Genomic DNA, 13565 nt, shown 5'->3' on the forward strand with positions numbered 1-13565 from the left:
ACTCTATTCCACTGTAATCCACGACACCTGTTTACACATTCTCATTTGTTTCCTGTGTGGATGTGTGGCTTACGCCCAGCCACGAGATTTTTAATTCTGAGAAGACCTGTAGCACTGGCACCTTCTCTTCGCCTAGGGTCTTCCTTAGAAAGTCTTACTTCTCCAGTGTACTTCAATTAGCTGACCTTGTCTGGGTGGTCAGAATCCTCTCTTCTCTTCCTCAAGTATTTGTAAGCTCATCATGCTTGTGTCCCATTTTTTTAAAAAAGACATTTAGAATAAGATCCAGGACTAACATCTTGGGAGTCTGGTAGATGTGTCTCCAAGAACTGCTGCTTCCTGGTCGATCTCCCCCAAGACCCTGACTAAGCTTTAAGATTCTCCTAGGTGCTTCAGCCTTCTGACAAGTTCACAGCATGCACCTCCAGAGATGCACTGTTCCCACAGTGCTTCCCATTAGTCTACTACTCTGGTTTCTCCCCTTCCAAACTACTTTTACCTCTTCCCAAGATTGGATATTTACTTACTTAAGTCCATGCTCTCCCATCACTCTGCCTTTGAAATTTCTCCTGAATTCCATGCCCTCCCCTCCATAGCCTCCTCTGGTTCAGGCCTTCAACACGTCCTCACATACCAGTAGCGCCTAACTATTTTGTGCCATGAACCCCTTTGGCAGCTTGGTGAAGCCCATGCATCAAATAAAAAACATGAGCTTATAAGGGGGACAGTTATCAAGCTGTTTTTTTTTTTAAGATTTTATTTATTTATCTGACAGAGAGATAGAGAGCACAAGTAAGTAGAGAGGAAGGCAGAGAGAGAGAGAGAGGGAGAAGCAGGCTCTCTGCTGAGCAGGGAACCCGATGCGGGGCTCAATCCCAGGACCCTGGGATCATGACCTGAGCCGAAGGCAGCCGCTCAACCAACTGAGCCACCCAGGCACCCCTCAAGCTGTTTTTTAAATCATGATATAATTCACGTGCTTGTTTATTAACACATAAATAACAAGGCCTAGCAGTGGTTCTAATTACTACCTTGAGTTTGAAGAAGTGATGAGCATAAATAATACATCTATAATATCCATAATGTATATGAAAAGAACCATAATTTCTTTTGGGGATAGTCACATGCCCTGCAAATACTGCTGCGGTTTGTTACCAAATGCATACATCTCAATTAGGGGTTTGGAAAAAGAAACAGGTAATTTTTTTTCTATCCATGCATTCTCCTCCTCCCACCCCCTGACTAGGTTATGAACATTTAACTTGCCTCCCTGCCTCTGTTCCAGCCAGAACGGTCACCCACAGGGCAGGCCTTCAGAGCTCTCTTTCTAAAATGCAGATCCTAACAAGTCACTTCCCTGTATACTGTGGAATATAATGTGGGTCCTGATTGTCCACAGTGGCATTCTCCTCCAGTAGTGTAGAAATGGAGCTCATCTGAAAAGCAAACTTTCTGGACCTACTGTGATTCTGCATGTTGGGGTGAGCCTGGGACGCTGCATGTTAAAAATCACTACAAGGCGGTCTGGTACTAGTGGTCTGCAGATGAGACTTTGGCAAACAGGATAGAGTCCAAATGTGTAACTGTCACCTTGAACACCCTTCACAGTCTGCCTCACCACATCCTCCCTTCCAGTTCTAGTCCAGCCTCACAGGATTACTATCATTCTCTCCAAACAGTCCACATACCTTCCCATCTCCCTCTCTGGAGTCCTGTCCCCCCTGTCCCCCACCTCGCACACATTTCTCTGCTTGCTTGAATCCTACTCATTCCTCAAGGCTCATCTCCAATATGACCTTCTCTCTGAAGCCTCCCCAACTTTCTCACTCAGGCGGAAACAATCTTAGTTCACCCTGACACTTTCTAATCAAGTTCTATGTAATTATACCAGGCCTCTGCAAAGGCAGAAGACCTCAAACTCAAGAGTTTCCTGAACGATTGCTGTGAATTCATTCAGCATGCGGCATACACCGTGGAGAAGGAGAGAGAAATTACTGAGCAGCAGTTCGGCACTGGCGGCCTCAGGAATCAGACAAGGCCCTTACTTCCAAAGATGTCATGTTCTCCCATTCATCTTCACTCTGCAACTACTCCAGCCCTTTTGTAACAGTCCTGAAGTCACCTCCCCAGTTACGTTAGCCCATGCTAATCTTTTCTTCTTCCATCCTCTGTGCCAGAATCATGCTGTTTCCCTTCTCATCCCTCCCTCCCTCCCTCCATCATTTACCGAGCTCCTACCATTGCACCGCAATGAGCTAGACAATGCTCCGTACAACCTGTGAACGAGTCACAGTACTGGCCCTCACAGTTCTTAGACTGTCGTTAACTGCTCTCTCTCCTTGCTATTTTTGTTTCCTGGCTAGGCTGGACATTCTTTGAAATCAGGGAAAGTTTTGTAGTTTTTTGCAGTCTTCACTGTGTCAAGCACATCGCTGGCCCAGGGAGTGTTCCAAATGCCGTTGGAAGAAGTAAAATATTTGTTTTCCAAGCCTCCTTTCCCATTCAGACCTCCCCTTACCTGATACTGCTAAGCTGAAGGGAAAAGAAGCCTCTTTGCCGTACCCTGGGGAAAGCTCCTCTGGGAGCTGGAGATGGAAGTTTGACTCTCCACTCAGAAAAACAGGTCCCAAGAGCTCAAACGGCCCCTCCCCGGCAAGCTGTTGCTATGACACATCCGTTGCTAAGAGGAAAGAGGCGGCTCCTCTGCTGAGAGTGACAAAACACCACCACCAATACAGTGTCCACTCTCTAGCCGCCCCTTCAAGAACGCACTTATGATTGGCTGCCATGATGCTGACGTCACGCAACGTGAGCAGCGGCGAGGTCCTGTTTTCCGCTAGCCAGAAAGGAGTTATGCGCTTCACATTCGTGTGTAAGAGGGCGGTGGCTTGGCTTGACCCCGGGACCGACAGCCATGCCTCGCACCCAAAGATGCGACAGTGCAACAGTACCCAAAGATGAATCCTTCTAGGGTGTGGTCTCTAGCAGCAGGGAGTGAAGGATGAAAGGACGATCGAGGCCTTGAAACCCCTTAGGACAGCTCTGCTTACCCCATTTGCCGTCTGGGGGCAGTCCCAGGAACCTGTCCTAGATTCCAGTGTGAAGGAGATAAAATCTGGCTTGACTGGGTGTCGTGGGTGTCCTGGAATTCTGGTGTGTTACATTTTCCTCTTGCCAAAGTAATTTTTGTATAGTTTGACTCATATTGGAAGTCTCGGGGGAGGAGGATTAAATCCCTTAGTAACTCTGTGGTTCATTTTATCTGTGGTTATGGGTCCTATGGGATTCATACAGTGGAGCTCATCTCCCTGAACACTGTTTCTCCCTTTCCTTTAAAAAATAATTAAAACTGCCTAATTTGTAAGCTGGGAGAATTTAATAAAGTATGCAACTGACTGCTGTAAGTGGTCCAAATTAATTTTTTACACCCAATTTGAACGAAAATATTTAATTGAGAAGAGGCTTACAGATTCATGGCATATTTAAGATATGGTCCTAAATAGCATGACTTGACATGGTGTGCAGAAAGATCACATACATTCTTCAAAATTTCTGAAGAATTTGTGTTTGCAAAATGCAAATAAATTTTACTGAAGAAATCATTAAAAAAAAAAATTGTAAGGAGGACTTACCATTCTGATATTTTGGCAACCTTTTCCCAGGCTCTTCTACTCCCTGACACTGAAAGGTTAGTTTTCCCTGGGCTCAGTGCTGAGTCTTCTTTTCTTACTCTGCACCTTGCTGGTGGCATATTCAGTCCCTTTAGCTTTAGCCATCCTGCAAAGCACATCAGTGACTTCCATTTGTATATTTTCAGCCTCATACATCTCTTAAATTTCATTCAGACCTGAATTTCCACTACCTACTGGATACTTCCAAATGCATGTCTCACTTAGTTCATGGTGTTTAATAGTTGCCAGATAAAGATATTGAATGAATAATTACTGTACCACAGACATTGCAGCTTAGCAGAGGCAAAAGTCAATTCGTTGTATTTCAGATATCTTTCAAATATTTTTTGGAAACTTTTTTCTTCCTTTATTTTCTACCTCAGGTGATAATATCCACTGTCCATTGGTCTGCAAAGCTAGAAATCTGAGAGTCATCCCTGACTCCTACTGCTCACAGTGAACAGGTCACTAAGTCTTGTCATTTTCCTTTCCTAAATTATCTCTCAAATAGTTAATCTCTTCTTAGCCATCCTCACTGCCTCTGCCTTATCTCAGGAAGGCCTCATTTCTCACCTAGATGGTGGTAATAGTCTCTTGACTTGTTCTGTTTCCTCCTCTCTCATTTATTTTCCATGTTGCTACAGAGGGTTCTACAACAGAGATTCAATCTGGACATCAGCTTGCTTAAATATTTTCAATCTGGCATATGAAACCCAGTACAAATAGGGTTCTGAAAGATGCCTTAAGGATATCTAGGAGATAATGAGTTATTTTTCTAACCTCATTTCCTGTTCCTCATTTTCCCCCATTCAACCCATGTGTTAGTCCAGTGCTTCTCAAGTAAAGCCCCTAAGAGCCGAGGGGCATAACGACACAGGGGTTGGTGATGATAGGCTGATGGTAAGAGAGTTACAGCTTAAAACAGACTTCTGAAACTCAGGCATATTCGTTTCATATAAAGAATTCATGAAGTTTTTGCATTCTTCTTCACAGATGTATTCATGTTTATTTTCATTTTTAAAATGTCTAAAATCCCTACTCAATGTTGTATGTCAACCATATTCCATAAAACTGGGGAAAATGTCTAAAATCACTATTTATTAAAATTGACATGAAGTTGAATCAACACAAAGAAGCCCCAGGCAGCTGGGACATGCTTGTCCCGTGGTGGGACAAGGCCCAGGGACTTGTCCCAGGATGAGAGGCAGAGCCCTGCAGAACTCTCTGCTGCTCCCCCGATCTGCCGTCCCCTTTAATAAGTGGGCATCTGTTCATCCCACACCTCTACTTCTAGCTCTACCTCAATCTGTGGTGCCTTTCTTCATCTTCATTACCTGGTAAACTCCTGTTTATTTTTCAACACCCAGCTCAAATATCACCTTCTCTGCAAAGCCATTCAGGCACCCAACAGAATTAGTCACTCTTTTCTCTGTTTTTCCATTATAGCAAGTATGACACTGTGTTGCAATGACTTGTTTACATGGATATCTCCCCCAATGGACTTCAGGGTGGAGATGGTATCTTTTTCTTTCCTATCTCCATTGTTTAGCACAGTATCTGACATGGGTATTTAGTAAAATAGATGTGGAATTAGTTAATTGATTGACCACTCTTGAGAACCCATCTAGAAAAAGCTACCTAACAAAAGTGTCTTTGCATTCTTCCAAAGAATTTCCTTTTCTTAAAAAAAAATTCATAATCCTTTGCAGTCAGATTTAAGGAAGTAAAGACTATGACCTTGTGATTTGGATGAGACATCAAGACTTCTTGTCATCTTTTCTTTAGAGACACCATAAGGGGATGACCATTGGAGGAATGAGTCATAAGTCATGATACCGAGAAAGCTAGAAATTAAATGGAAAATGCTTAGTAATTTCTTCATGTTACAAATTTAAGTTACAAATGATTGACTGAACATCTGTTTTCTCATGGGAGTGGTCAGAAATGAAACATCCGCATGGTGGCTAGTGAACACTTACATGCTCTTCCAGGGGATGCTGAATTAAATTTGCTTAAAATTTGAAGATATTTAAAAATTAGTTTCAGTTTTACTAGTTGAGTGAAAATGTAATGAGTCAAGAATTTGTAGTTGAAAATACTTCTCTGATTATTTAAGGACATCTTGATAAGTTTCAGATTGGATTCATAGAAGGGTAATCTGACAAATTAGATATGAGGTGGCTCTTTACTAATTATTATTTTAGTGAATGACTCCCCCACCCCTTTTAAGAATTTTTTTTTAAAAAAAAGTTAAGTTAGCTCAGAGACTAGGGGCTGAGGACCCTAGGAGTCATTATGCCTTTTTTTTTTTTTTTTCTTTTTTTGCCTGCGTCAGTATGCCTGGGAGGGAGAGAGTGGCAGGGAAGGAAGGGTCCTTGTTTGAACCCTAAACTGCTGGGATTCGACATGTTCAAAAAGTGCTTGAGAAAACTATCACAACCTATTGCATGAGGAACTGAGGAACATCCTAGTAGAATACTCAGCTTCCAAAATGAGAAAACAGAACAATCTGACCTGGAGACAAAGCTTTAGCTTTTGGAGGAGAGGACCAATTGTGGCACTTTTCAAAAAAATGAGCTAAAACTTCAATAAGAAATTGGAATATATGTAACACTAAAATGAGGAGATAAGCATTTCTGATGACTTCTACACAGAATAGCTTGAGTCTAACGGGGACTGAAGAGGATTACCACCCTCTCCCCCCGCCACCGCCCCCATCAGAATTGCTGGTAGGCTGCGGGCAGCAGATATTCCTGGAAGAACCAATGCAGGAGCTGAGGAGGAAAATATGGGGCCATGTGGTAACAGAGTGGTCTTATTTGTAGGTATAGATGCGACTCCATTCTCTACACCCAGAAAGAGTTGGTGGTGGGGGAGTCTTTGGTGGTGATAGTCCTACAATATCAACGGGTATCAAGAGCCAGTGAAATATCAGCTCTAGATGTGTAATGATTATTATTATTAAGCACTTTAAACATTTTTAAAAGTAGAATCATTCAAATAATACTGTCTTTAAAGTTAGAAAATTATGTTGGAGACTAAATTTGGCACTTTCTGGATGAGTGACATCAGACAAGCTATTAAACTCTATATCTCAGTTGGTACCTCTGCAAAATCTGGGATGACAATGCTTTCTTCAGAGCCAAGCCAGATAAAGGTTGAGAGCAACTACATTGCTGCCATAGTGGGGCATTTCTCAAGAGATGAAACTTCACAGTAGTGAATTAGAAATAGGTTGTCAGTTAGTTCAGCTTCCCACAAGGGACTTCTTCCCTACCAGGAGAGGGAGAAAATTGTTTCTTCCGTCCGCCAAGAAGACAGCTTTAGATTTGAAATAAAATCTGTGTGGAATATTTTTGTCACTTGGTACAAATCACAAGGTTTGACCAAAAGGTAATGTTCCCATCTCTGAGTTCAGCCGGTTTGAATGTTTAAAATTTGAACAGTATAATATGCTCTCCAGAAGTTGTTTAGCTTGGAAAATTGTGTTTAGTAAGTTATTTCTAATGTAAAGAAAAAGTATATATGTTTGTTAACAGAAATCAGTTTTTTCCTATTTCCATTAGATATACGGTGAATAAATTTTTAAAGAATATTATTAGTATGAAGGGATGCCTGTCCAGATTGCCCACAGATCTTAATCTGTCCCTTCCCTTTGGCACTGCCATAAAAAGGCTAGCATAGGGACTCAAATGTGGTGCATCCTCAAAGAATAGTTGTTGAATCAGAATTAATCTTAAATTCCATTCAATTTATAGACATTGCCTCTACCCTTTGGTGATGATTAAAGGTAGATTTGAATATTCAACGATCTGCTAGACATTTCTACTTGAATGTCTAATACAGGGTTATCTAAAGTGTGGCCCCTCAGATTACAGCCGGCCAGGAAATACTTGTTGCTAGTCCACTAGTCCATGAAAAATTTTCACCAACAAAAATTTTCTGCAATAAAAGTACAGAGATTAAAAGCACTTAAAAGGCATTCCTATACACCAAAAACAAGTCAGAAGAAAGAGAAATTAAGGAGTCGATCCCATTTACAATTGCACCCAAAACCATAAGATACCTAGGAATAAATCTAACCAAAGAGGCAAAGGATCTGTACTCAGAAAACTATAAAATACTCATGAAAGAAATTGAGGAAGACACAAAGAAATGGAAAAACGTTCCATGCTCATGGATTGGAAGAACAAATATTGTGAAGATGTCAATCCTACCTAGAGCAATCTATACATTCAATGCAATCCCCATCAAAATACCATCCACTTTCTTCAAAGAAATGGAACAAATAATCCTAAAATTTGTATGGAACCAGAAAAGACCCCGCATAGCCAGAGGAATGTTGAAAAAGAAAAGCAAAGCTGGCGGCATCACAATTCCGGACTTCCAGCTCTACTACAAAGCTGTCATCATCAAGACAGTATGGTACTGGCACAAAAACAGACACATAGATCAATGGAACAGAATAGAGAGCCCAGAAATGGACCCTCAACTACAGGGTCAACTAATCTTTGACAAAGCAGGAAAGAATGTCCAATGGAAAAAAGACAGTCTCTTCAACAAATGGTGTTGGGAAAATTGGACAGCCACATGCAGAAGAATGAAATTGGACCATTTCCTTACACCACACACAAAAATAGACTCCAAATGGTTGAAAGACCTCAATGTGAGACAGGAGTCCATCAAAATCCTAAAGGAGAACACAGGCAGCAACCTCTTCGACCTCAGCCGCAGCAACTTCTTCCTAGAAACATCGCCAAAGGCAAGGGAAGCAAGGGCAAAAATGAACTATTGGGACTTCATCAAGATAAAAAGCTTTTGCAAAGCAAAGGAAACAGTCAACAAAACCAAAAGACAACTGACAGAATGGGAGAAGATATTTGCAAATGACATATCAGATAAAGGGCTAGTATCCAAAATCTATAAAGAACTCATCAAACTCAACACCAAAAGAACAAAGAATCCAATCAAGAAATGGGCAGAAGACATGAACAGACATTTCTCCAAAGAAGACATCCAAATGGCCAACAGACACATGAAAAAGTGTTCAATATCGCTCGGCATCAGGGAAATCCAAATCAAAACCTCAATGAGATACCACCTCACACCAGTCAGAATGGCTAAAATTAACAAGTCAGGAAATGACAGATGTTGGCGGGGATGCGGAGAAAGGGGAACCCTCCTACACTGTTGGTGGGAATGCAAGCTGGTGCAGCCACTCTGGAAAACAGTATGGAGGTTCCTCAAAAAGTTGAAAATAGAGCTACCATATGATCCAGCAATTGCACTCCTGGGTATTTACCCCAAAGATACAAAAGTAGGGACCCGAAAGGGTACGTGCACCCCGATGTTTATAGCAGCAATGTCCACAATAGCCAAACTGTGGAAAGAGCCAAGATGTCCATCAACAGATGAATGGATAAAGAAGATGTGGTATATATATACAATGGAATATTATGCAGCCATCAAAAGGAATGAGATCTTGCCATTTGCAACGATGTGGATGGAACTGGAGGGTATTATGCTGAGCGAAATAAGTCAAACAGAGAAAGACATGTATCATATGACCTCACTGATATGAGGAATTCTTAATCTCAGGAAACAAACTGAGGGTTGCTGGAGTGGGGGGTGGGGTGGGAGGGATGGGGTGACTGGGTGATGGACACTGGGGAGGGTATGTGTTCTGGTAAGCGCTGTGAATTGTGCAAGACTATTGAATCTCAGATCTGTACCTCTGAAAAAAATAATGCAATAGATGTTAAGAAAGAAAAAAAGAAGAAGAAGAATGTAGCAGGAGGGGAAGAATGAAGGGGGGGAAATCGGAGGGGGAGAAGAACCATGAGAGATGATGGACTCTGAAAAACAAACTGAGGGTTCTAGAGGGGAGGGGGGTGGGAGGATGGGTTAGCCTGGTGATGGGTATTGAGGAGGGCACGTTCTGCATGGAGCACTGGGTGTTATGCACAAACAATGAATCATGGAACACTATATCTAAAACTAATGATGTAATGTATGGGGATTAACATAACAATAAAAAAATTTTTAAAAAAAGCACTTAAAAACTTTAGAGCAATTTGATGGAGTAACTACTTACGTTACATACGAACAAAATTGAAGTTTATATTTTAAATGTCTTTATTTCATTTTCTAGCAACTTATTTGTGCTGTGTATTCTGGAAGTATCAGCCTGTGAGAGAAATGGAAACAAAAGCAAATTAAGTAGCCTCCAGCAGTCTGAGAAGCACTGAGTAGACATGTCAAACACACATTCGAAACCAACTCCTGATTCCCCCCACCAACGTGCTGGTCCTGCAGTTGGCTTCCCCTCCACGGATGGCAATTCCGTCTTTATGGCTGCTCAGGCCAACATCTGTGAGTCATCCTTGACTCCTTTGCTTTCATCTTTCACCCTTTTAGGACATATTTTTAACACTGCAGCCAGAGGGATACACTTTTAAAACATAAGACAAATCATGCCAGTCCTCTGCTTAAAACCCTCCAATGGCTCCCACTTCATGCTACGTGAAAGCCAAAGTCCTCACAACGGCCTACGAATGTGGTCCAGCATAACCTGGTCCCTATGGTTAACCTCGTTTCCTACTAGTCATCTCTGGGGCTCCCGCTGCTGCAGACACGCTGGCCTCCTTGGGGTTGCTCAAACAGACCGGGCCCACTCCCGCTGCTGGAATACTTAAAGCAGATAGCTTTCAAGTTTTTGCTAAAATGTTAACTTCTCAGTGAGGTCTATCTCCATGCTATTTAAAATGGCATCTTCTCAACATTCCTCATTCTCCTTTCTCTGATCTGTTTTTATTTTTATTTTTTTAAAGATTTTATTTATTTATTTGAGAGAGTGTGTGTGCAAGTGAGGGGAGGGGCAGAGGGAGAGAGAGAGAATCTCAAGCACACTCCTGCACTGAGTGTGGAGACCATGTTGGGGGTATGGGGGAGCGATATCTCATGGCCCTGAGATCAAGACCTGAGCTGAAACCAAGAGTCAAGGGCTTAACGGACTGAGCCACCCAGGTGCTCCTGAGTTATTTTTTTCCCCACAGCATTGATCGCCTTCTAACATACTCTATAATTTACTTAGTATGGTCAATGACTGTTTTTGTCCACGAAAATATAACTCTGCAAGGGCAGAAATTTTTGTCTTTTTTTACTGCTGCATCCCCAATGCCCAAATCTCTGCCTGGCATATAGATGATACACCCTATAATATTCAATAAATGATTTGGACAGTAATTTGGAAGTACCTATTAAAACTGAAAATGTACATATCCTACAATCCAGCAATTCTACTCCTGGATATATACCTTAGAGGAACTCTTACATATGTGTGTGAGGGAATGCTTCATAGATGTTTACAGCAGAATTTCTTTGTAATGGCAAAAGATAGAAATAACCTAAATATCCCTCAGTAGGAAAATGGATAGTGTTTTGCTTTAGTCAATAAATTACCATAAAGCTTCCAAAATAAACAAACTTGCGTGGATATAGCTCAGAACCAAAAGGGTGAGGTAAACAGAGCAATGCCATCGTTGTGAACAAAAACATGCACAAATTATTTCTACTTATTATGGGTACATGTATGTGAGAAAATATCACAAATGAACTACTGCAATGATTTATACCAATTTATGACAGAAGGTTACTTTTGGGGAGGGATGGTTAACTTTATAAAGTTTTATTTGTTTGTAAAATAAAAAGACTGGAAATAAATCAAATGATGTGTAAAATTTGTTGAATTTGGGGACTGTGAGTATTTTTGTGATTTTTTTGTGCTTTTTGGTATTTGAAATTTTCATAAAATTAAAAAAATTGTCTTCTAGACTATAAAATCTTTAAAAGCAGGAGCTATGTTTTATTCATATTTCTATCCATAGGACCTAATATTCTTACTAGAATATAGAAGATTGTTGAATATGTATGTGTTGATAAGTAAACATTTTGAAGATTCATTTATTTATTTTAGAGAGAGAGCGAGCATGAGCTGGAGGGGCAGAGGGAGAGGAACAGAGGGACAAGGAGAGAGAATCCCAAGCAGACTCCATGCTGAGCACAGAGCCCAACATGGGGCTTGATCTCACAACCCTAAGATCATGACCTGAGCCGAAACCAGGAGTCAGATGCTCAACCAATGTGCCACCCAGGTGCCCTATAAGTAAACATTTTAATTTAAAAAAAGAGAGAGAAGGAATTAAGGGGGAAAGAAGATAAGTGGTATAGATATAAAGAGAAAGGTGAAAAATATTTGGGGTTGACATATGTGTGACTTAACACTCATGCTACGTGAGACTTTCAGCTTGGCTATGTTACTCTGAAACAGGATTTCTAAGAGAGTAAGAAGATAAAGATGAGAAAAAGCTCTCTTTTATCCATCAGATACAAAGACTGCTATCAGGATTCATTGGTTATTGTGGTAATGTTTCCCAATTCCCAACAGATATTAACCTTTGGGATTCAGGAGCAACGATTTCTGGAATTCTGATTGAGATTGGGTTGAAACTGTAAATGAATTTGGTGAGAATTGATATATTAACAATATTGAGTCTTATAATCTGTGAACATGGTTGCTCTTTTCATTAATTTAGATCTGCCAAAAATAAAAAAATTTTTAAAAGACCAATATTTACAAGCACATAAAGTATTCCAGGCACAGTATTGGGTGCTTTACATGTATACTATTAATTAAAATTTGTCATTCCTTTCATTAGACAGATTAAACACAGAAAGAAACAGGGAGGCGGAAAGGCTCAGTAATTCTGCACTCAGTAAATGGAATTAAAGGGAATGTAGGCCCCATTTGTCAGACTCAATTTTGTATTCTTCAGTTTACTTAACTCCGTTCCAACGAGGGTTAAGTGTGGGCCATCAATTATGCCTGTGAACCTCTTCAAAGCTTAGATTGTTCCTGAACAATCAAGCATTTCAAACTCCCACTGTCGTGAGGACTTCACTGTTATGGTAAGGAAATAGTGTTAAATCATTGGCGGCATACAGGCATTAGAGATTAAATTATATTTTCCAAATTACACTTGAGAATCAAGTGTGCCAATTGCATGCTTTTTAATATCTACCATGTTCACAGCACCTGGGATTCATTTCTTGCCCCAATGCAAGAAAATATATTTCTATTTATAAATTATCCATGCAAACTGGTTTAGGCTTTTATCTTTTTTTTTTTTTTTTAAAGATCTTTATTTCTTTATTTGACAGAGAGAGAGAGAGAGCGAGCGAGAGCAGGAACACAAGCAGGGGGAGTGGGAGAGGGAGAAGCAGGCTTCCCGCTGAGCGGGGAGCCCGATGCGGGGCTCGATCCCAGGACCCTGGGATCATGACCTGAGCCGAAGACAGACGCTTAACGACTGAGCCACCCAGGCGCCCCTGGTTTAGGATTTTAAAAAGTTTTTATAAAAGATCTGACAGCTCTGATATAATTTGGGGGAATTACCTTTTATGGATATTCGGTGACCTTTACAAACTTATCCGTGGCCCCCAAAATAATAAAAAAAAAAATCAATTAAAACAAACCTGAAGTGGTTGTAATTAAAATTAATCAAAGTTCCTGACCTATTCCTGATAAGAAGTAAGCTTAGGTTTAATTTTTAAAAAGAATTCATGAAGAGAAAGGTTATAATTGAAGAGCTACTCTTAAGGAAAAAAAAAGAGTGGATGACATGATTAAGATGGTAAGGCAGAAAAAAAAAAAAGATGGTAAGGCAGAGTTTATTTAGGACAATCCAAATAGTTATAGGAACGCCTGCAATGGGATTTTACCGTGGGGGAGAGAGATGAGGCTCAACTCATAATACAGCATGGGCAAGTGGAAATAGATAGCCCAGGAGCAGTGTAGGGGTCAGTGAATGGAAAATTACTAAGAGCAAAGAACAA

At 40.8% G+C, this 13565-nt stretch overlaps 1 protein-coding gene across 1 annotated transcript in view; it reads right to left on the minus strand.

Moving 5' to 3' along the window:
• Nucleotides 1-2638, minus strand: part of WDR63 (WD repeat domain 63) — a 69837-nt gene extending 67199 nt beyond the window's left edge. The window contains exon 1 of the mRNA XM_032416266.1: nt 2519-2638. The gene's annotated coding sequence lies outside the window, so the exon portion shown is untranslated. The remainder of the gene's footprint in view (nt 1-2518) is intronic.
• Nucleotides 2639-13565: the final 10927 nt, after the last annotated feature.

The sequence above is a fragment of the Phoca vitulina genome, unplaced genomic scaffold (genome assembly GCF_004348235.1).
Source record: "Phoca vitulina isolate PV1807 unplaced genomic scaffold, GSC_HSeal_1.0 scaffold2, whole genome shotgun sequence".
NCBI lineage: Eukaryota > Metazoa > Chordata > Mammalia > Carnivora > Phocidae > Phoca > Phoca vitulina.